Genomic DNA, 21085 nt, shown 5'->3' with positions numbered 1-21085 from the left:
CTGCCTTCGATGATTGGTAATTCAGTGTCTGTTGGCTGAGTTACAGTCCATCTCATTTGCATTCAGTTACCCCAGAAGACACGGGCTGGGCCAGTGCATGGTTTATGCGACAGCATTCTTGTTATAAAAAAAATGTGGTCCGTCCCCAGCACACAGTAAAAGTCCCTTCCTAGAAAAGCAGCATGACTCATGCAGTCTGAGCATTCACTCCCAATTCGTATTTTCAGTTCTAGAGAAACATCTTCACTTTTCTTTATTTCCCCTTCCTTTAACTGTTGTTAGAGAATGAGACACCTTTGCTCCAGCCTCAAGGTAGCAGATGTAAGTAGTAAGGAGCAATAATACAAAGAGCAAAGTTAAGTATAGATGCCACAATTTAGCTAATGTCAGAGAGACGGTGAGCTTTCTTTGACCTCAGTCCTCTCCATTTTCTCTGTGGAGGAAACACAAATGCATTTTTGAAATCTTTTGCATTACTTATAAGAGGCAAGCGTGTATGAAGATATGTAAGTATTCCTCAATTTCCACTAGGAAATCAACATGCTCTTATGGAGGTAAAGAAAAGCACACTGAAACACACTGAGAACATGGTGCATGATCTGCCACTTTGGCTGGTGTCCCTTCAGTTCACTGCAGTGTGCAAAAGTGGATTATGAGCACTGCAGAAAAGCTATACTTTGCCATTTGGAGCATAGGGACTTTTCTGAGGATGCTTCTTAAACTGTGCTCTGTGATGCAGCTTGTCTCCAGAACTACATTAGGCACAAACTCTTTGGGTTCAAGTTTGATGTGTGGAGATCGCCAAGAAATCAGTCCAAAAAGGGAGGACATTGTTTGAGGAAAGAGAAAATATCTCTTCATTTCTAATCAGATGGAAGTTCTAATTTCTAAGAAACCACAATTTCTCTGAATTGGCAGATTAGAGTTCCCCAGCATAAAGAAAACAGTATTATATACTGCTACTTTGCCAGCAGATATGCTGCCTTAGTTACAGCTTTATTTGATGAGTGGTAAAAATCTGCTACATTTCTCTTTAATATTCTGATTCTAGGCAACTAAGGTCATCTATGTGTAGCAAACCCTCACTATGTAGCCTGTAGTAGACAGGATTAGCAATCAAGAGAGGGGGAAACAGTGTGTGTTGAATTTTTCATCATTTCCATATTAGCTCCTGCTGCAGGAAAAGATGAGAAATGCAACTTGCCTAATTCTGATGGCAAGAACATAATGGAAAATACACATCATTTACTAGTAATACACTTAACAAATTGTGGTGACTAAATAGGACAAGTCAAGGCAGTTTTCGCTTACTAGCACAACTGATTTAACAGAAGATTGCCAATTTGGGTTAATTAATAGATTTTGAATGATTTTCTACAACCCTGTTTCTTTTTCCTTCATTCTCCTTCTACATGCTTCTTTCTTTCTCCCTCTTTCCTTTTCCCTTTTTAAAAAAGCTGCCTGGCAGCTCAGGGTACTTTTGCTGCCTGCATTTTCTGCGCTTATCCCCTGTGCTCTGGAGTAGCGCTTGCCTGCAGCTAAGCCAGCCCAGGCTGGAAGCACACCTTCTGAGGGATGTGTGTAGACTGACCCTCTCCATCATGGTTGAAAAGTCATAGCTGTCCAGCGAAGTCCTTGGTGACTGGAAAAAGGGAAACATCACTCCCATTTTTAAGAAGGGGAGAAAAGAAGATCTGGGAAACTACAGGCCAGCAAGCTTCACGTCTGTGCCTGCATAGGTCATGACAAAGATCCTCCTGGAAGAAAAGCTAAGGTATATGTGAGATGACGAGGTGATCCGAGACAGCCAGCTTGGCTTCACCAAGGGCAGATCATGACTTACCAATCCAGCAGCCTTTCATGGAATGGAGTGACAGCATTTGTGGACAAAGGAAGTGCAACTGATATCATCTACCTGGACTTCTGCAAGGTGTTTGGCATGGTCCCACACCATATCCTTATCTCTAAATTGAAGAGATATGGATTTGAAGGATGGATAAAGATATGGATTTGAAATTCCGTGGATAGAGAATTGGCTGAATAGTTGTAGCCAGAGGGTTGTTGTCAGTGGTTCCATGTCAGGGTGGAGGCTGGTCGTGAGTAGTGTCCCCAAGGGAGTCTGTCTTGGGACTGGTGCTCTTCAACATCTTTATCAACACAGCGGGATCAAGTGCACCCTCAGCAAGTTTGCTGCTGACACCAAGCCGAATGGTGCTGTCAATACAACAGAAGGAAGGGAAGCCATCCAAAAGGACTCTGGACAGACTTGAAAAACGGGCCCCCGAGAACCTAATGAGGTTCAAGAAGGCCAAGTGGAAGGTGTTGTACTTGGGTCAAAGCAATCCTAGATATGAGTACAGACTGGGAGATGAACTCCTACAGAGCAGCCCTGCCAAGAAGGACTTGGAGATCCTGATGAATGAAATGATGAATATGAGCCAGTACTGTGCACTTGCAGCCTGGAAGGCCAATGCTATCCAGGGCTGCATCAAAAGAGGGGTGGCCAGCAGGGATAGGGAAGTGATCGTCTACTCTCCCCTTGTCATGCCACATCTGGAGTATTGTGTCCAGGCCTGCAGCACAAGGAAGGCAATGGAGCAGGTCCAGAGGAGGGCCATGAAGATGATCAGAGGGCTGGAGCTCCTCTCACATGATGAAAGGTTGAAGGAGTTGGGATTGTTTACCTTGGAGAAGAGAAGGCTCCAGGGTCTGACTGTAATCTTCCAGTACTTGAAAGACGCTTACAAGCAGGAGGGAGACCGACTATTTTATGCAGGTAGATAGTGATAGGGCAAGAGGAAATGGATTTAAACTAAAAGAGGGGAGGTTTCAGTTATATGTTAGGAGACTCAGAGGGTGGTGAGGCACTGGAACAGGCTGCCCAGAGAAACTGCGGATGCCTCATCCCTGGAGGTGTTCAAGGCCAGGCTTGATTGATTCCTGGGCAGTCTGATCTAGCGTTGGCAACCCTGTCCACTGCAGGGGGATTGAAACTAGATGACCTTAGAGGTCCCTTCGAAGTCAAGCCATCCTATGATTCTATGACCTCATCTTTGTCCCTCTTCCACTGTGGGACTGAAGACATCCCCAAGCCCTCAGCCTTGTGGAAAGACCAGGGATTCCAATAGGAGTGTGTCTGTGTCTTCTGGTTTTATGGAAGTTTTGGGGATGGAGAAAAGCAGGATCCACTCCTCCCTACTACTGTCAGGGATATCAAATTCCTTCCAGACCTGCATGAATCTCTGCTGTGATTCAGTTTGGGTGAAGCAGAAGTCCTACATTTCTGGCTTTTTTTGTTTTTGTTTTTTGTTTTTCCCAGAATAGCACAGATCTTTGAGGAAAGCAGCGACAGTGGGAAAGTGGCTTTCCTATGAACTATGGCAAATAAATAGCTGAAGTCATAAGGAGTGGATTCTCCTTTACCCCGTTCTCTAGGCCAGTCCCTGAAGAACCACCCTGGGGATTGCTGATTTGTTTTAGAGAAATACAGATTTCAAGGGAGATCCTGGTTACAAGGGAGAAGACCACACTATATATGGGCTTCTTCTAATGACCCTTAAATTCCTGTATCTTCTACAAATCTCTCCCACATCCATTTCTTTTTCCACACTTCCTTTCGCAACCCCTCTTGTCCTCTGTCCTGCTCCTGCTGAGTTTAATTTCAGTCTTTCCATTGGCATAGAAATCATCACATCAGGCCTCATCTCCTCTTCTGGGAGACAGAAACAGCAAAACTCTCATGTATTTAAAAGAATGAGTGCTAACTACAGTTTTCTGTAATCCATGTCCCTGGCATTCTGTTACTCCAAGACATCTAGGAAGGAGGAGGCAGAACTACTGGAAAAAACACACATCAATCTTTTCAGCACAGTTTGAAAAGGTGGGGGGGGGGGGGAGAGGGGGGGAGAGAATGAGAGAGATTCCAATCTTAATATGTATTAGGTGCTCACTTACAACAGCAGTGGGTGTGGACTGGAAAGCTCAATAGCAGCTAGATGGTAGATTAGGCAGCTTGTTTGTCTTGTGATGGATAGATGAAAAAGTGGAGGAGAAACACAAGGAGGGGCTGGAGTAGAGTGGTGTGTGGTGAGCAATGGAAACAGAAGTTCAAGCAAAGTGGAGGGAAAGAGACTGAAACAGGAACCACGATTTGGACAACAGAGAATGCAGCCTCTCCATCCCCTCCCCCCCCCCCAAAAAAAAAGATGTGAAGATGAAAGCCATGGGAGGTAGGACATGTCCTATTAAGGCTGACAGCATTATGCTTTAGAGATAGCAGGTCTGGCTGTCAGAGAGGTTTGGAAATAGGACAGAAGAAGGGAAGGAGGACTGATAAACAGAAGACAGGCAAAAAGAAAGAATGAGGAGAAGGAGTAGGCTAAAGCTGAATTAGAGAAGAAAGTGTGTTGAAAATGAATACTGAGAAGCATGCTTCACATGTAGGAAATACACTGGAAAAGGGCAAGGACATTGAAATGAGAGCAAAGAAAAATGCATTAGATCGTTTTAGGATTTCAGTGTCCTGGCTGTGGAGCAAAGGCCTTGAGAAAACCCTGTGGCACATGTGAATATGTAGATTGGAGAAAATTGTTATAAACTATAAAATGTATAATTTTATGCCCATTAGATGTGACCTCACTTTCTCTTAACTGTTACACTCCTGAAGCAATGCTGGTTGAGCATCCTGAAGTTGGGTAGGGAAACTGAAGAGTATTGTGTGTAAGGGCTATGATGCATGGTTCTATGAATCAGTGTCTTGGCCTTGATTGACTATAGAAACAAAAGCTTCAACTGAAGTTTTTCCAGAGAGACATTATGAGCACCGTGTTTCTTCTAGCATGTAAGCTCTTCCTGGAAAAGAGCAACTGTGTGCTTCTTCATCTCAAGCAGAGCAGTGACATTATGTCAGTCTCTGTTCCCTCTAGCCCTAGGCCCTGTTTCTGGAAGGTAAGCATGAAGTGGGGCTTGCAGCACGCTGCTCTGTGTCTCCCAGCACACCCACCCCCAAGGCATGCGCAGCCCAAGAGGTAGTGTATGCTCTGCCCTGGAAATACCAGCTCCTTTCTCAAAACTGGTTAACCTGGGCTGATGGCTTCAAAAATCTTCCAGTGATACCCAGACATTCATGGACACTCAAAGCAAAATCACGTTGTTGAGCTGGTTTTTTATGAGTGTATGTAAGAAGTGTAAGCAAGACCCACACCTGGGGCAACGCTCTGTTTTTACTCCTGCTGCTCATCTGCTCCTCCAGGGCCAGATCAATAATGCTCGAGTGGGAAAGCATCAGCTTCAGCTCTCCATGTTATATACCGCAGCCCAGGGGGAAACACCTGGCTGGGCTGTTGAAACCTGCTGAAACAACTACAGTTAGGCTCCTGCCACTAGGAATACCACCCCAAAACCACACTGACTGGCGCAGCAACTTGCACCCCTGCAGAAGGAAACCTGCTGTGATACAGGGATGCTCGTGCTGAGTCAAGGTGCTTTTCCAAGCACTTTGTCTTCCCCTCTGCATTTTTGTGACACGAGCAGGTGCTGATGATATTATCTTATTTTTCTGCTCAGTGTTGTAGCAGGCAGAAATGGGAGCGGTTTGTGGATCTTTGCTGTTGCAGCTTCTGGTGCTCAACCCAGGACTTAAAACATACCTGCAACAGGAAAAGAGGATCTTACAAAAACAGGGCCCAAAGCTCTAATAAACCCAGTAGGTTTATGACAGCACACACTGAAGAAACAAATTCAAGAAGATAAACATATTACATTACATACGTTTCTTGAAACTCAGTGTAATGCTGGAAGCTTTTTGTGCACAGGCATCAAGGTTACAAAAAGCAAATTCCCAAGCCTCGTTTCCTTGTAGCATCCCTCAAACTACAGCCCCCATGGGTGCAGCCAGTGTGCCTGGCACAGGATACCAGTCCTGACTCCTTGGGGCTTCAACCCAGGCACCAAGAGCTTGCAAGAGATTTAAAATCCTCAGGTCTTCTGTAAAATTGCAAAATAAAGATGTACAGGGGTTTTTGGCCATCGACAGCTTTAAATCCCTTAATTATTTTTTCCTAGCTCACTGCAGACTAGGAATTGCATTGTGCATATGCAGCACAGATTCCCCAAGCTTGGAGGTTTTTTTTCTGTTTCCAGCTTTTGTTCACCGTTTTTCAGTTTGTTTACAGATTCTCAGCTTTTTCACGACTTCAAGTGCCTCTTATTCTGTACTCCTCCCTTTCCGTTCTCCCTCTTCTCCCAAAAACATACCAGCCTGCATTCTTTCAGGCTGAATCTCAGTTTATTACTGCCTTTTTAGGAGCATGTTTTTCCTAAGGCTTGCTGAAAGAGAGCTGTCCGCTAGGTCTAGTGGATGGGGATGTTTTCCTCCTGTTGAGAAGTACTTGCTCTTTTTCCTTGTGGCAGATGTGTGACTGCTGAAACCATAATATGCTATTTTTTCATCAGTCTGGTTTCAAATTGTTCGGGCTTAAGAAAAGAGAGCCTGAACAATGCAAGGGCTGGAGGAAGGGTTGTGATGAACAGTCCCGTCTTAGTACTTTTTAGCTCTGGGACACGGAATACCAGTGCTGCAATAGCTGCTAGTGCCTGCTTCTGCACGAGGCAGTTCTCAAACCCCAGATAACCCTCTCTACGTGCCAAAACTGGCCGTGCTATTTGCCTGGTGTTTCAGTCTTGCATAGCATTTCAAAAACTGATACAGTGCAGCTCTCCCAGAAACAACATCGCGATGAGGTGAGTGAATTTAAATAAGCTTTCTCTGTTATTGCTGAGAATGTACACGATGAATGCCTGAGATTTGCTCTGTGTTGATTTTGGTGATAGGCAATCAGATAAACCTTTGCCAATGTTTTGCTCTTTTACAAAAAAAAAAAAAAAAAAAAAAATCAATAGAAGTGTGCCCTGGCAAATAGCATGTTTGACATGTGGCCTGCCTGCTGGGGTGTTTGAAAGGCTGACAGACACTTGGCATCCACAGTGCTGTGCCTCCATGCAAGATGAAGGGCTCAGGGGATGGAGAGGCTATGTCACCCTGTCATGTTTGAGTTGGATGGGACCTTTAAAGATCACCTGGACCAATTTCTCTGCAATGAACAGGGACACCTACAGCTACATTAAAGTTGCTCAGAGCCCCATCCAGCCTGACCCTGAATGTCTCCAGAGATGGGGCATCCATTGCCTCACTGGGCAACCTGTGCCAGTGCCTCACCACCAGTACTGTAAAAAACTTTTTCCTCAGATTTGATCTAAATCTTCCCTCTTTTAATTTGAAACCATTTCCCCATGTCTATCACTACAGACCCTGCTAAAGAGTCTGTCCCCTTCCTTCTTATGCCCCCCCTCTCCCCCATCCTTTAGATACTGAAAGGCTGCTCTCGGGTCTTCCAGGACCCTTTTCTTCTCCAGACTGAACAGCACCAGCTCTCTCAGCCCGTCCTTATAGGGGAGGTGCTCCATCCCTTGGATCATTTTTGAGGCCTTCCTCTATTCATGGTCTAACATGTCCATGTCTGTCCTGTACTGAGGACTCCCCATCTGGACGCAGTACTCCAGGTGAGGTCTCACTAGCACAGAGCAGAGGGACAAGATCACCTCCCTCACCCTACTGGCCATGCTTCTTTGGATGCAGCCCAGGATACGGTTGACTTTCTGGGCTGTGAGGGCACACTGCTGGCTCATGTCCAGCTTGCCATCCCCCAGTACCCCAAGTCCTCTTTGTCAGGACAACACTCCATCCTTACATCCCCCCAGCTTGTTTTAATTGCAGGGGTTGACATGACTCAGGTGCAAGAACTTACACCTGGATTTGATGAACCTCATGAGGTTCACCTGGGCCTACTGCTCATGCCTGTCTAGACTTCTCTGGATGGCATCCCATCCCTCAGGTGTGTCCACCACACAGCTTGGAGTTATCCACCCAAGGCTCTGCAAGTCTTCGCACATAATCCTGCTCCTCCCCTGCACATCCCGTGTTTCCACTTGTAGGTTGATAAAGGAAGCACTGCACATCTTCTACTGAGCCACCAAGAACGTGTGTGGAGCCCAGCGAAGACTTCTACTGTGAGACATTAATGATTTATTCATGATCCTATGCGCACTTGCAAATCAGGCAGCAGTTTCAAGCAGAACTGATGGCATGGCTCATGGCTGTTTCTTGTGTGCTCACCTCCAAGGGAGGAATCTCTGCTGCTCTTACGCTATGTGGTCCAGGTATGCTCCATAATACTTCACTCATTTCAAATAGTGTTCTGCAGTGTGTCTTCTTCATTGCTGCTTTTGGTCAGGGTATGCTACAGTAAGTAGAAGTGATTGAATATTCTCCCCCCGATTATATTCCTGATAGCATAATTAATTGTAATTTAGAATGATTTACTGCTAGAGGCGTAGTTAACTTGGATTAAAACACCACTGAATAAACAAGGATAGAGAAAAGAAAAATGGCTGCTGAAATGACACCATCTTCGTACATTGGTTCATATCTTCTAATTAGCCATCAAAGAAAAAGAGATACCAGAAAGTTTCTTCAGGGCTGAGAGAAGTCCCAAAGAAATCTATCAACTGTTTTGGAATTAGTTTAACTAGTGGTCTTAAGTATGGCAAGCATATAGTGATTGACTGGAGAGTACCTGTATACTTCCCATACAGTCTTTTGTATGATCTCCTCATCCTCGTAGCCCAAGTGAATGCTGGTGAAGTGAGTGCTGCCTGGATATGATCAGCCAAATGTCTAGCTGAAGCCTTGGTTCTTGAGATCTGTACTACATGTTCCATAAAATTGGAAGGAATGGAGAAATTGAAATCTTGTTCCTTTTGGCACCTATCTGTTCCAGAGTACGTGGATGTTCAGGTGAAAGTTTACTGATGTTTTTTTGCTGTAGCTATAGATTCAAGAAAGCTATTGTTCCTATTGCTGATTTGAAGGATGAGTTCTTATTCAAGAGCTTTTGGCATTCACGTTTCTATTATGCTCAAGTGGAATACTAAAATGTCCATTCTTCTAATGGCTGCAGAAATAGAACAGCTAGACAAAGTTACCATGCCTATGAACAGATAACTAAGCGTAAGAACAAACTTTTACATTACACATCAAATGAGAGTTTAAAATACTTTGTGCTCTCAGTAAGACTGAAAGAGAGAAAGAATGCAGCACTGTAAAACTACCCATTTAGCTCTTAACAGTCCTCACCCTGAATCTTTCTGCCTTCCTTACAACAAGAAAAGTAATTTGGTTTTGGAATAGTTCACAGGGGTTACTTTCAAGGAAAGTTGCCTGGGTAAGGAGTAATGGAAGTAGCCTCCCAAGCCTTTATTTGTCTATTTTAAGCTACCTGACCTGAAGTCTTTTGCTTTGTTTTTTGGCTGATAAATGTCATCAACAACTTTCCTGAGAACAGTACTCTTGAAAGTAACAATTCTGCCTAAAACCCAGGAGCTGCATCAGGAAGTTGCATAAGATTTAAAAGCTGTGTCATTTGACAGTGGGCCATAGGTTGTGACAGGTAAGCTTTTGTCAGCGTGTATAGAAATTCCAAGTGAGAAACTTAACTATAGAATTGGCTGATGTACTTTGTTAACAATTTGGTCAAGTTAGCAATTTGACTTAGTCTTTATGCTTTTAGGGGAAAACATAACAGAGAAAGTTTTTTGCTGTAATTTGGCTAAGTATATCTAAGCCAGAATGAAATTTGCTTTGCATACACTTTCCCAGTTTGAACAATTATACTCTTAAAGTCTGAATGAACTCAGCAATATCATTTGTTGACCCACCTGGAGGAAGTGACCTGCCAGGGTCTGTTGACTTTCCTGGAATAGCTGCGGTAGGCTGAAAGGGAGACGGTGACCTGCAGACCAAAACTTTTGGTGGAATATAATCTTTTGTGTTGACTTTTTCTTGACATTAGAGGTGGTAGTGACATTCATTTACATACTTCTGTTAAGTAAGCTGACAGTTCTTGTGTTACCCTAGCCCCATGTAGCATAACCATGGGTACTGCGGATACATGCAAGAATATGAAAGAAATGACTACCATACCTTGGAGGGATAAGAGGTGGAATGTTTATTACGCAATATAGAAAAGCCAGCTATGCCTGGATACCTCAAACTAGATTTGAACAGGTGAAATTCCTTCTATTGCTGTAACTCCGTATACTTCCAACAACAGCCTAGGGTATTAAATCTTAAAGGAAAAAAAAATCAGAATGTAATATAATGAAAACTGTGAGAGGAAACTGGATATGTGCAGCATATGGTAGACATTTGGTGTGACCCTTCACTTGCTAGTATTGCACAGGAGTTTTGTGAAGGAACTCTAACAACCCTGAATTGCTGCGTTTTACAATACAGATCTACCCCAAAATGTGCCTGGTTAACTTCAGCCTCAAATTGGTTTGCTTCCTGAACATACCCAAACTGAGCTGGCTGAATTTAATGACAGAAAGAATTGTTATTACTTCATTGCTCTCACTAAGCCAGATCCAGCTACGCTTTGGGAATGTGAGCTTTGATGGCCCTTTCGTTACAACCAGGAGTGCTCAATGAATTCAAGCTGTAGCAACTTGACTTTTGGGGTAAGTCATTATCCTGACAAAAAGATCAGTTAACAGGGATGCTGCAGGATTTGCACTATCTGAGCTGCAAGAATATACAGGTCCATAGCATTCTCTTCAGTGGACTCAGTCATACCACAAAGAAAGCTAGAAGGAGGGGGCTGCAGGGTATTCCAATCTGCTCCAAAGGCTGAGGCCTCAGTTTAGGCACCACATAGTGGAGCAGAATGTGGCTCTGCCCTCACAAGTGCTCCAGCCTGCCAAAGATCTCAGCCAGCTACATTTCATATTGGCTGCAGAGGTGTGCCAGAGTGGGTCACGTCCTCCCTGCCTCGGACAGCTCACACAGAGCCAGCTCAGCTGGTGCAGGGCCATGCTGCTCTCTGCAGTGCAAACAGGCACTCTGAACCCTGTCCCCAAATTGCCTAGGTCATTTCAAAGTATGCACAGATGCAATGAGGAAGAATGAGGCCCATTTGGAATTAAATCTGGCCAGGGATGTCAAGGACAAGAATTTCTTCTTCACATATGTCTGGAGCAAAAGGAAGACTAAGGAAAATGAGCGCTTGCTGTTGAATTGAATGGGTGCCTTGGTGAAGATAATTACTGAATGCCAACTGCTAAGGCTAATCCTCAGGAATCCCAGACCCTAAAGACCAGGTAAATTGGTTGCCTTTCCCTTGTCCACCAATGCCATCACTCCACTTTAGAAGGCCACCAGATTGGTTAAGCACGATCTTCCCCTGGTGAAGCTGTGCTGGCTGTCTCGAATCACACACTCATTCCTCATGTGATCAAGCATGTAGTCCAGGAGGACTGGTCCATGATCTTCTCAGGTGTAGAGGTGAGACTCACTGGCCTGCAGTTCCCCAGGTTCTCCTTGCTCCCTTTCTTATAAATAGGAGTGACGTGACCCTACCTCCAGTCATCCAGGACCTCACCTGACAGCCACAACTTTTCAAATATGATGGAGAGTGGCTCAGCAATCACTTCAGCCAGCTCCTTCAGAACCCTGGGATGCATGCCATCCAGCCCCATGGACTTGTACACATTCAGTTCTTGAGAGCAGCCCTGCAGAGAAGGACCTGGGGGTCCTGATGGATGAAAAACTTAACATGAGCCAGCAGTGTGCTCTTGCAGCTTGGAAAGCAAATGGTATCCTGGGCTCCATCAGAAGAGGGGTGGCCAGCAGGGACAGGGAGGTGATTGTCCCCCTCTACTCTGCTCTTGTGAGGAATACTGCATCCAGGTTTGGAGCCCTCAGTACAAGAAAGACAGAGGGCTTTCGGAGAGGGTCCAGAGGAGGGCCACAAAGATGATCAGGGGACTGGAGCATCTGCCCTATGAGGACAGGCCGAGGGAACTGGGCTTGTTCAGCCTGGAGAAAAGAAGGCTGCGGGGTGACCTCATTGCAACCTTCCAGTACCTAAAGGGAGCCTATAAACAGGAAGGGAGTCTTTACAAGGGTAGATAACATCAGGACAATGGGAAATGGTTTTAAGTTGAGGGAGGGGAGATTCAGGTTGCATGTCAGGGGGAAGTTCTTTACAGAGAGAGTGGTGAGGTGCTGGAACAGGCTGCCCAGAGAGGTTGTGGATGCCCTGTCCCTGGAGGTGTTCAAGGCTAGATTGGATGGGGCCCTGGACAGCCTGGTCTTGCATTAAATGTGGAGGCTGGTGGCCCTGCATGTGGCAGGGGGGTTGGAGATTCATGATCCTTGAGGTCCCTTCCAAGATGGGCCATTCTGTGATTCTGTGATCTGTGTGACCAGAGAGAAATTCTAGAGAAAGGAAGACTTTCCACTGGTCAAGGAAGACTGCATTAGTGATCATGTAGGCAAATCTGACATTCACAAATCTATGGGCCCGATGGGATGCACCCACAATTGCTGAGGGAGTTGGCACATATTATTGCTTTCAGTCACCTTCCATACGTCATGAAGAACAGGAGAGGTGTCTGAGGATGAGAGGAAAGCCAGTGCCACTCCAGTTCAAAAATGGTAAGGGGGTGACCCAAGGAACTGCAGACCATTCAGCTTCACCTCTGCCCTTGGAAAGGTAATGGAACAGCTCATCCTGGATGTCACCTCCAAGCTTGTGGAGGAAAAGAAGGTGATCATGACTAGTCAGCATGGATTCACAAAAGGGGAACCGTTCTCAACCAAACTGATGGCCTTCTATGTTATTATGTCTGGCTGGGTAGATGAAAGAAGAACAGTGAATGTTGTCAACCTTGACTTGAGCAAGGGTTTTAAAACTGTTTCCTATGACATCCTCATAGGTAAGCTCAGGAAGTGTGGGTTAGATGAGTGAATGTTGAGGTGGATTGAGAACTGCCTAAATGGTAAGTCTCAGGGTCTTGTGATCACTGGTGAGTCCAGATGGAGGCCTAAAGCTAGTGGTGTCCCCCAGAGGTTGGTACTGGGTCTGGTATTGTTCAGCTTACTCTTCAGTGACCTGGATGAAGGGACTTAGAGCACTCTCAGCAATTTTGCTGATGATATGAAGTTTGGGGGAGTGGCCAGCACACCAGAAGGCTGCCATTCAGTGAGACCCGGACTGACTGGAGAGTTGAGTGAAGAGAAACACGATGGAGTTCAACAAAGGCAAGTGCAAGGAGTACTGTGTCCAGCTCTGTGTTTCCAAGTATAAGAGAGATGTGGAACTACTGGATAGAGTCCAGTGGGAGAATATCTCTCCTATAAAGAAGGGCTGAGAGAGCTGAGCCTGGAGAAGAGAAGACAGAGGGAATCTTATCAGTGCATTTAAGGGATCAATGTATCTTAAGGGATGGTGTAATGAGGATGGGGCCAGACTCTTCCATGGTGTTTAGTGGCAGGGTAAGAATCAACGGGCACAAAATGAAACACAGACAGCTTTGTCTGAACGTGAGGATTCTGCTGTGAGGATGACAGAGTACTGAAACAAGCTACCAGAGAGACTGGAATCTCCTTTCCTGGAGATACTCAAAACCCACCTGGATATGATCCTGCGCAACCTGCTTTCAGTGTCGCTACATGACATGGTTGGACCAGACAATTTCCAAAGGCTTCCTCCCACCTCAACCATTCGTGTGTGTGTGTGTGTGTGTGCACGCATGCATGCAGCAACTGCAATGCTGCAGAGAGAGAGAGTGACCACAAAGGAAAGCAAGCTTGCTGCTTGGCCTGGTTCATACCCACTGATGCATTCCAGCAACAGCAACAACAAAAGCTCTGTAGATCATGGAAGTCCTTATATATCCCAGAACACGTTGACAGGAGCACAGGAGCATGTGCTTTCTCATTATAAAGTTAGTTGTAATGTTGTTAATTGCTCTAACTTTCCTTCAGGTTTGTTCCTGAAAAGAGCAGAAATTGTGCTCCTAGTGAAGAAAACCAGAAGGCTTGGCAGAACTTCACTCTCTGAGACTCTGTTCTTGCTCTGATTCCCAGATGGGGAAGTCACAGGTTTGTGCTGAAGTGTTTTTCAGTAGCTTTCACCCCAGCCCGGAAATGAAATCTCTGCTTATTCCCCTGGTGAGGAACCAGCAACTCCCAATGGCCCAGGCATTTTAAAGAGCATGACAACCAGATCTGGAAGTAAACATCATAGTCTTGGCTCTTCTCAAACTCAAAAACTGTTTACTTGAATCTAAATTCTAATACCTGTCACAGGAGTGAGCCACTATCCAGGAAGATGTTAAATGATGCACTTAAGATAATTGAGCAACTAACTGGCTGCTGGGAGGTGATGAGGATCCTTCTGAAACATCACTCTGCTGTAGGGTACCAGGATGCAATGCTGTTTGCAAGGCACTTCAGAGAAACCAGCTAATTAACACCTCCATCACCAACATAGCAGACCCATCTCCTTGACGTCTCCTTGAAACCAGCTGGAATCCATTGGACAGCCCCTGGCTTGTTCACAGATGAGCTGGAACAAACTCCAGAGATCGTTGTAACCAGATCAAATGCAAAGTCACACAGTCAGATTGACCAGCCCAGGGAAGGGTTCATCTGCAGAGCTGCGTGGTCCAGGCCTGGCCTATGGTAATCTGTCAACATACAGACAGTGCTACCTTCAACATCTTTGCTCACTGAATTAAATTCTATACACATGGCAGTTTGTGTTACATGCTCCTGTGGTAAATAAATGCAATTTGTTTCTGTAACTTCTGAATTAAATCAGCCTCCCAGCCTGTGCTGCACTGCTGCGAAGCCCTCGTCTGTGTGACTGGGTGGCCATGGCACATCTTTTGGAACGTGTTGGCTCTGTGAAAGCCGGATTCCTTTTCTCAATGGAAAATTTTAAGCTGTTCCCACCAGTGACATCACGGTGCTCTCCACTCCCACAGCCACAAAGGCGTATATTGATAGGCATGACATTTTCCTTTAATGCTTTCATTGTTTCCAGCATTTCATTTGGGCTGTTGCTTGAAGCCAAAAAAACAAGACAAAAGGCAAAGTATGTTAAAAGGAGACCTAGGCTGCGTGCAAATATGTCACACGAGAGAATCTCTGACTCCAGGCAATTTTCAAGGAATTTGCTTTCCATGGGGCCTTTCCCGAGTGACTTAGAATGACGCCGTCATCTGAGTCTCCTGAAACTGCCACCTCCCTTCTGTAACTTGCTTCAGGCAGATGCTTCGGTATTGCTGAGCTGTGCAGGGATCTGGCATTGGCTTTTAGAGCTTATTTTAAAAGATTTGTGTCAACTGCATAAAAGAGCACACTGATGGGAGCTCCTGAACCCCTGCCACGCTTGCTTTGTGAACTTCTCAGGAGTGGAACACTGGATCCTCAAGGGACGTTTGTGCATTTCATGCAGGGCAGACAGGAGAAAGGCAGCAAAAGGTGCTGCCCTTTGCACCTTGTTCCTTTCTAAAGTGATAGCAGAGCTCAGAGCACTTCTTACAATATTGATCCAAAGTTCCATTTGTTGGTCTTCCCGAAAAATTTGGCATAGGTCAGGGTTGGGCACTGAGTTTCCCAACCATGTTAGTTATCAGAAAGGGAAGAGCTGAAGAACTGAACTGATGGAGGTAAGCTTTTGGGCTGTGTGTCTGGATGTCTGCAAAACATTTAGTGCTCGAAAAGTGCAGCTCCTTCCACAGGGAGGTAAATCTTTGACATTCGGGGATCAGCTTTTCTACAAATGAATTGTCTCTAGTTTTCTGGCCATCTTACTTTGCACTCTGCTTGCCTCTATAGATTATACTTTTTTAAATATTATTATTCCTGAGTATTACCCACGACACTTCCAGTGAACTGCTGTCCAGATGACCCTCGTATTTGTTTGTTTGTTTCATGAGAACTACCCTGGGCTCTTCCGAGGAACTGTCATCCGGAATGATATGTCAGTTTACAGATAACCTCACTATTATGTATTTTATTAAATATGTCTTAAGAGTTGCTTTGTGTTTCAGGGAGTTTTCAGACATCCATGCTGATTACTCATTTACGTTAGTTTGTTTGGCAGTCTGGACAAAACAGTACGCCAAAGGTATAAAATAAATGCTGTGGTAAACCAAAGTTAAATAAACATTTGCAAAGGGGAGCAGCTACTTTTCTATTACATGGTGCTGCTGTAAAACCTGAAGAAACCTGTTACCTAGGCGAAAAAGAGCCGAAGAAAGAAAAGGTACCAGGCCTGGTATCTCAACAGCTTCTGTCCTCTCACTGTGCTGTCTCACACAGTGTTTGGACTACTTGACAGATCTCACAAGCTCTGCTGGCCTTTGCTCCCTGTTGTTTTGTTTTTTCCACAAATCAACTCTGTCATCAAGACAGCCTATGAGCACCACAAGTGCCTGCCAGTGCTGTCTTGACTGGGCAAGAAGGCTGCAGAGTGAGGCTGGGCTCACCTGGGCTGGCCAGAGGCCAAAAATGGTTGAAGGTGCTGGGAAGACCACCAGCAGTCCTCTGGGGTTCTGCTTTGCCCTTTTAATTCAGTGTGGGCATTTCCCCTCTCTCTTTTTTTATCTTTTTTTTAATCTTTCTTCTCCTTTTGGCAAAATGCATGTTGAAACTCACTGAGATCAGAAATAAATGAGTGCCTTCTCACGTGCCTGCCGCTTAGAACAGCGGGGAAGGAGGAACCCCTCCTACCAGCAGCCAAAAGCTTATTTCTCCCTCTGTGGAATGGCAGAAGGTAGAAAGTCATAGACAAAAGCTCCATGCTGCTCCTACTCATGGCTCATGGCTCTCAGGTAGGTGAGCAAGGTGGGCACCTGAGAGTGCCAGGGTCACGGAGAGCAATCGGGAGCAGTCAGGAACTTATTGCAGGCAGTGGTTAGAGCTGGCCTGCTGATGTGGGAGGTCCTAAACCTCTTCTGAGGTGGAAAAATATGCTCTACCTTTTTTGACTTACATTGGTTATATGTGGTAGACAGGTTTTCACATAGCAAACATCCGACTCTGCCCATGCTCCTGCAGAAGCAAAGGTGGTGACAGCTGTGCTCCAGTGAAATGGTAGCATACTTCTGCAAAAATTGTATTTCAGGATTGACACAGCAGTTAAACTGAACCTCTGGTTGCATACAGTCCCCTGAACTTTACACAAAGCACTTCCTCGGCCTGAGAAACTGCTGTAGATGGTGGCCTGTTTCGTTTTGCCTGCTACCAGCGTGGAAGGAGAGCAGTTTGTCTGGGATCAAGGCTGGGTAAAAATGTGAAAGCAGGCTGGAAACAAGGCTTGTATGAAATGGTTTGTTGTGGGAAGAAGATCCAGCACAAGGTGAGCTGAGACCAAGCCAAGCCACAGCCCTGCTGAAAGTGGCCTTTGTTACCTGGCATCAGCAACCCTGAGTGCCCTTTTTTTATTTCCCTTCTTCCATGGAGTTACCTCAAACAAACAGAAGTGAACCGAAGCAGCCAGGCCTTTTGCCCTGGGAGTTCTCACGTTCCCTGTAATCAGGGAGGGGCAGCTTGTGTCTGGGCATACAGGCAGGTTCTGGTGGGTCACGCTCCTTATAAGACCTGGTGAACACTGTGGGCATTTTAGTCTTAAATTCTGACCCCAGAAAACTCAGTTGTTTACACTGTTAGCTGTGTCCCCGCAAGAAGCAGCTCCTATTGAGCAAGGCTACATGGGCATGTTGCAGAGCTGTCTGGGCCAGTGGCTAAGACCCTCAGGCTACTCTGCTGATGTGAGGAGCCTCCAAAAACATCTTCATCATACGAAAAAACAGCCTCTTGGCAGAAGCTGTATGGTGGCATGGGACACCCATCACTGATCCTGGAGCATCTGGCCCCAGGAAGGGGCTTCGAGGCTCCTAGCCCAGGCCCTGAGGGCTGAGCCTCAGCTGAGTTGACAGATTTCAGAATCTTGACCAAGAGGAACCATATAATAGCAGTAGAAAACCTGGCACAGCGACTGCTGCTCAGACTGCATGTCCTGTGTATCAGGCTGCTTGACAGCTCAGGACACAGGCCTGCTGCTGCTGGGCAGGGTCTGAGCTATGCCTCCTCCTTGTTCCCCAGTGCTTGTGGAGGAGACACCTCCCCCATTCTGAATTGACAGCCCTCCTCCTGGCTCCTTCCGTCTCCAGGAAAGGAAACCAATTTCCTTTGCAAAGTAATCTGAGCTCCATAGTCAACAGTGCTATTTAAAGAGCGAGGCGATGCTGCTCTACAAGGAGCTTATGGTTTGGAGAAAGCTCTCCGCCTCCGTGTGTAAAAACTAGGCTAATAATGGTTTTCTGCCTCACACAAGCTGCTGGGAATTAATTAATTTTCAAAGCAGTTTGAAACACAGCCACAACAAAGGTGCTAATTTTTATTTATTAATATTTCATGTTTGCAATGCAAGACTAATTATGTGCATGGCAAAGAGTGCATTTTACATGTTATTAACTCAACAGTTTGGATAGTACTTATATTTATCTGTACCTCAAAAATAAAAAAAAAGTTTCATGAGATAAAAAATGGGGAGGGGGACTCTCCTAAGTGTGATCTTTATTATGCTGTTTCAATCTCATCTCATGCTGAGCCTGTCAAGACCAAACATCTGGCTGTTGCTGTAGCATGCAATGCCTCCTGAATTGCCAACGCCCAGCCAGGAAGAAGAGGCTCAGAAAAACCGAGCAGAGGTGGATGGGTACGGAAGGAGCCAGGTTTGTTTCCCACAGTTTGGCAGTAACAAGAAGGGGAAAGGGTCTGTGTTGCTGCAGAGCAAGCATGAGCACAAAGCACAGACTTCCACATGCACTGGTGGGGATGTATTACCCAATCTCAACCCCTGCCATGGACAGGGCTGCCCCCCACCAACTCAGGCTGCCCAGGGCCCCATCCAGCCTGGCCTTGAGCGCCTCCAGGGATGGGGCACCACAGCTTCTCTGGGCAGCCTGTGCTACTCTGAGTGAAAAATTTTTCCAGCATCTAAATTATGTCTATATGCATATGTGCGTCACTGGTGTGTAGGGAAGATGTCCCCTACAGGATAGCAATTGTATCTTTCTGCATGTTAGTATAGGAGTTGACTTATAGTAGTTCACCTGTGAAGGCAGCTGCTGGATGTCCTGGATGTGAATATGCTCCTTGTCCAGCTCTAAAGAAGAGCACCTTTAAAGAATATCAGAAATGAAACTAGAAAATGAAAACATTGTTTGGAGAATTTTCTCCCTACCAAGTCTGATAAAGCCAAGGGGGAAGAGGAAATCCTGGGAAGTCTAGCTGCAAAGAATTTGTAGCTATAAGCAGGTGTAGATGTATGCCCTCACATACACAGGAGATGTGAAAGAAGCTCTCTACCCTTTTCTCTGCTCTGGCTCATCTAGAAGTCCCATGTAGAAATATAGGAAACCCTGGTGTTTCCTGGTCCTTCAATCATGTATACAACAAGGACAATAAAAATGAATACAGAACACCCCATTTCCATCCTCTGGACTTTGAAGCGGCCCAAATCAGAGTTTGTGGGGTCAGTCATCAGTCTAAAACTTAAATGCATTGAAAGTAAAATGGTCTCAGTCTGGGTGATAAAGAAAAATAGGTCGTCCCTGTGAAGAGATAAGGCACAAAGTTCGATGCTGAGCAAAAGAGACACCTGAAAGGTGACTCAAAATTATAAGCAGAAGTTGGAGAGGTGCCCACTGTGATAGACAAAACTCACCTTAGTTCTCTTTAGATAAAGAAGGTAAGTTAAAAATTAACTTTAACTAAGATTTTTGCAAGTTGAAAGGTGAGTTGTAATTCCCTATGATAAAGAATAGTGAGAAACAGAAGCATATTTAATGATTTCACATGTTGGTCTCAAAACGCATGAATCCGAGTTTTGTGTCAACTGACTGTCACTGGATTTAGCTCTCATCGACACTTGCTGTTGATTCACTGATAAGTGCTGTTTGCCTTCAAATAATTTCTCATTCATAGCAGCCCTTCTTTAGCTGTGTAGCCATGAAAGTGGGCACGAGTCGATTCTCTGTCCCACATTCCGATGGTGCCATTTCACCCCGGCCTCTCACTGTCAGGGTTGTGGGAGAGGATTTAATTCCCAGCAATTTATTAGATTTTTCTGTCTTTTGGGGTGATGTGCATTTCCCTCCTTGAAATTACATTTTCCTTTCTAACTAAGGATTTTTGTGGACTTACGTTGCCGCCTAGATTGTGTGTTGTGAGCTGGGAAAGAAATCTCCACATCACTTGAAGCTGCCACTGCCTGTAAGGTAACTAGAGCTGACAGTGGGTTTGTACGAGCAGAGCTGTAAATCACTGAAATGTATTGCACATAATTTCCTGGTGCCTGCTCTCCTTGGGAGTGGAGCCCCGCTGGGATGAATGTCATTACAGCTTGGAGGCTTCTGGCTCTGATGCTCCTTTTGTTTGTCGTGGAAATGGGGCTCTGCTCAGTAGAGGCAAAGGGAATGACCCAAGGTGCTCCAGGGACACCAGCCTCCCGACTTTACAGTCACCTCGTGCTTCTGCCATCCCACAAAATGCGCAGTATTTTATTGCAGGTAGGCAGGCAAGGTGGGTACTCCTTCCTCAAGTGCTATTTCTTTAATGGGCGAATTCATCAGTACAAGGTCTCTGAGCAACTGAGGGCACTTTGTTTCTGTGTCCCCTGGCAACTTGAGCCAAAGCCTCACAGGCAGGAGAGAAAAGCTCTTTATTTCACTTATTTCACCCTAGAACAGTCTGTAAGAGATGGTTATTGTGTTAGTTATTAAGTACAATTTCCACGCTTTCTGCCAATACATGCAGGTCAGTGTTTGGTACTTTAAAACAAAAAGGGAGCAGACCCCACAAGGTTAAAAAAAAAAAACCAGAATAGTTTCTGAAAATACCTAAGCCATTATTTTTTTGTGGTTATCTGCCCATTCAATCACTGCAATGTCTGCAGCACCCCCGGGGCTCAGTGGCATGGTGGTACTGCTCCTGCTGTCACTGGCATTACCCTGCCTGCTTCCAGTCCCATCTGGCTCCCAGCACTGCCAGCAGACCCAGATACCTTTGTGACTGTGGCTTTTTGTTTTGTTTTTCTTTTTAACCAGTGCACTTTATACTATTTCAATGTGTATTTATTTTCACCCTCACTGCTTCCTTTTGAAATTA

General features: G+C 45.3%; 1 long non-coding RNA gene across 2 annotated transcripts in view; it reads left to right on the top strand.

The window, feature by feature from the left end:
* Window positions 1-3907: 3907 nt before the first annotated feature.
* LOC149919967 (uncharacterized) overlaps window positions 3908-21085 on the top strand; it is a 59687-nt gene continuing 42509 nt past the window's right edge. For both annotated transcript variants that reach the window (XR_016459688.1, XR_016459687.1), the window contains exon 1: window positions 3908-6741. This is a non-coding gene — a long non-coding RNA (uncharacterized LOC149919967). The remainder of the gene's footprint in view (window positions 6742-21085) is intronic.

This window comes from Phasianus colchicus, chromosome 1 (assembly GCF_987193195.1).
Source record: "Phasianus colchicus chromosome 1, bPhaCol1.hap1.1, whole genome shotgun sequence".
Taxonomy (NCBI): Eukaryota; Metazoa; Chordata; class Aves; order Galliformes; family Phasianidae; genus Phasianus; species Phasianus colchicus.
Note: the sequence above shows the minus strand (reverse complement) of the source record. Positions and strands in the feature narration are given on the sequence as shown.